The following is a 3,626-nucleotide window of genomic DNA, read 5'->3' on the forward strand; positions in this document are numbered from 1 at the left end:
TCCAAGGGACTCTCAAGACTCTTCTCCAACACCACAGTTCAAAAGCAGCAATTCTTCAGCACTCAGCTTTCTTTACGGTCCAACTCTCACATCCATACATGACTACTGGAAAAACCATGGCTTTGACTAGACAGACCTTTGTTGGCAAAGTAATGTCTCTGCTTTAACATGCTGTCTAGGTTGGTCATAGCTTTTCTTCCAAGGAGTAAGCATCTTTTAATTTCATGGCTTCAGTCACCATCTGCAGTGATTTTGGAGTCCAAGAAAATAAAGTCTGTCTCTGTTTCCATTGTTTCCCCATCTATTTGCCTTGAAGTGATGGGACCGATGCCATGATCTTTGTTTTTTGAATGTTGAGTTTTAAGCCAACTTTTTCACTCTCCTCTTTCACTTTCATCAAGAGGCTCTTTAGTTCCTATTCACTTTCTGCCATAAGGGTGGTGTCATCTGCGTATCCAAGGTTACTGATATTTCTCCCAGCAATCTTGATTCCAGCTTAGGCTTCATCCAGTCCAGCATTTCACATGATGTACTCTACCCATAAGTTAAATAAGCAGGGTGACAATACACAGCCTTGACATACTCCTTTCCCAATTCAGAACCAGTCTTTTGTTCCACATCCAATTCTAACTTTTGCTTCTTGACCTGCATACAGATTTCTCAGGAGGCAGTTAAGGTGGTCTGGTATTCCCATCTCTTTCAGAATTTTCCACAGTTTGTTGTGATCCACACAGTCAAAGGCTTTGGCATAGTCAATAAAGCAGAAGTAGATGTTTTTCTGGAATTCTCTTGCTTTTTCTATGATTCAAGGGATGTTGGCAATTTGATCTCTGGTTCCTCTGCCTTTTCTAAATCCAGCTCAAACATCTGGAATTTCATAGTTCACATACTGTTGAAGCCTGTCTTGAGGAATTTTGAGCATTATTTTACTAGTGTGTGAGATGAGTGCAATTGTGCAGTAGTTTGAGCATTCTTTGGCATTGCCCTTCTTTAAGATTGGAATGAAAACTGACCTTTTCCAGTCCTGTGGCCACTACTGAGTTTTCCAAATTTGCTGGCATATTGAGTGCAGCACTTTCACAGCATTATCTTTTAGGATTTGAAATAGCTCAGCTGGAATTCCATCACCTCCACTAGCTTTGTTCAGAGTGATGCTTCCTAAGGCCCACTTGACTTCACATTCCAGGATGTCTGGCTCTGGGTGAGTGATCACACCATCATCGTTATCTGGGTCATGAAGATCTTTTTTGTATAGTTCTTCTGTGTATTCTTGCCACCTCTTTTTAATATCTTCTGCTTCTGTTAGGTCTACACCATTGCTGAACTTTATTGAGCCCATCTTTGCATGAAATGTTCCCTTGGTATCTCTAATTTTCTTGAAGAGATCTCTAGTCTTTCCCATTCTGTTGTTTTCCTCTATTTCTTTGCACTGATCACTGAGGAAGACTTTCTTATCTCTTCTTGCTATTCTTTGGAACTCTGCATTCAAATGGGTGTATCTTTCCTTTTCTCCTTTACCTTTAGCTTCTCTTCTTTTCTCAGCTATTCGTAAGGCCTCCTCAGACAACCATTTTGCCATTCTGCATTTCTTTTAGGGGGGGGTGGTTTTGATCACTGCCTCCTGTACAATGTACGAACATCCGTCCATAGTTCTTCAAGAACTCTGTCTATCAGATCTAATCCCTTGATCTATTTGTCACTTCCACTGTATAATCATAAGGGATTTGATTTAGGTCATACCTGAATGGTCTAGTGGTTTTCCCTACTTTCTTCAATTTAAGTCTGAATTTGGCAATAAAGAATTCATGACCTGAGCCACAGTCAGCTCCCAGTCTTGTTTTTGCTGATTGTGTGGAGCTTCTCCATCTTTGGCTGCAAAGAATATAATCAATCTGATTATATTTAATCAATCTGGTGATGTCCATATGTAGAGTCTTCTCTTGTGCTGTTGGAAGAGGGTGTTTGCTATGACCAGTGTGTTCTCTTGGCAAAACTCTTAGCCTTTTCCCTGCTTCATTTTGTACTCCAAGGCCAAATTTGCCTGTTACTCCAGGTATCTTTGACTTCCTACTTTTGCATTGCAGTCCCCTATAATGAAAAAGACATCTTTTGGGGGTGTTAGCTCTAGAAAGTCTTGTAGGTCTTCATAGAACTGTTTAGTTTCAGGTTCTTCAGCGTTAGTGATTGGGGCATAGACTTGGATTACTATGATATTGAATGGTTTGCCTTGGACACAAGCAGAGATCATTCTGTTATTTTTGAGATTGCACCCAAGTACTACATTTCAGACTCTCGTTGACTATGAGGGCTACTCCATTTCTTCTAAGGGATTCTCTCCACCATGACCCATCCATCTTTGCTGGTCCTACATGGCATGGCTCATAGTTTCATTGAGTTAGACAAGGCTATGGTCCATGTGATCAGTTTGATTAGTCTTTTGTGACTGTGGTTTTCATTCTGCTCACCCAATGACAGATAAGGATAAGAGGCTTGTGGAAGCTTCCTGATGGGGCAGACTGACTGTGGGGGAAACTGGGTCTTGCTCCGATGGGTGGAGCCATGCTCAGTAAACCTTTAATACAATTTTCTGTTGATGGCAGGGCTCTGTTCCCTCCCTGTTGTTTGACCTGAGGCCAAATTATGGTGGAGGTAATGAAAATAATTGTGACCTCCTTCAAAGGTCCTGTGCGTGCACTGTCACGCTTAATGCCCCTAACCCTGCAGCAGGCCACCACCAACCCACGCCTCTGCCAGAGACTCCTGGACACTCACAGGCAAGTCTGAGTCAGTCTCTTGTGGGATCACTGCTCCGTTCTTCTGGGACCTTGTGCACACAAGGTTTTTTTGTGCCCTCCAAGAGTCTGTTTCCCCAGTCCTGTGTAAGTTCTATAAATTCTGTAATCAAATCCCACCAGCCTCCAGAGTCAAATTCTCTGGGAGTTTTCAGTCCCTTTGCCAGATCCCCAGGTTGGGAAATCAGTTGTGGATCCTAGAACTTTCTTAACAGTGCGAGAATTTCTTTGGTATAATTGTTCTGCAGTTTGTGGGCCGTCTGCTCGGTGGCTCTATGGTGGGATTAATAGCAACCTCATCCAAAGGGCTTATGCCACAGGATGTGTGACCCAGGTAGCTGCACCCAGAGCCCCTGCCTCTATGGCAGGCCACTGCTGACCCATACCTCCACAGAAGACTCAAACACAGATCTGCCTCAGTCTCTGTGGGGTCTCTGGGTCCTGGGATGCACAAGGTTTTGTTTGAAGCCAAACACAGCACCTTTGTTTGTGTCTGACTCTTTGCCATCCCTTGGACTGTAGCCCATCAGGTTCCTCTGTCCATGGGATTTTCCAGGCAAGAATACTGGAGTAGGTTACCATTCTCTTCTCCAGGGGATATTCCTGACCCAGGGATCAAACTGAGGTCCCCTGTATTGCAGGCAGATTCTTTACCATCTGAGCCACTAGGGAAGCCCTTGACAATATTTAATATATGTGTATCCAAAAGAAAGCACCCAAATCCATGAGGCTAGAACTGCAAGAAGAAACAGGTGAATCCACTGTTACAGGCCAGAGAATTTAACTCCCTGCTAGCAGGCAGAAAATCAGGAAGGATCTTCATGGCACCATACA

The sequence above is a fragment of the Bubalus bubalis genome, chromosome 12 (assembly GCF_019923935.1).
Source record: "Bubalus bubalis isolate 160015118507 breed Murrah chromosome 12, NDDB_SH_1, whole genome shotgun sequence".
NCBI classification, from domain to species: domain Eukaryota; kingdom Metazoa; phylum Chordata; class Mammalia; order Artiodactyla; family Bovidae; genus Bubalus; species Bubalus bubalis.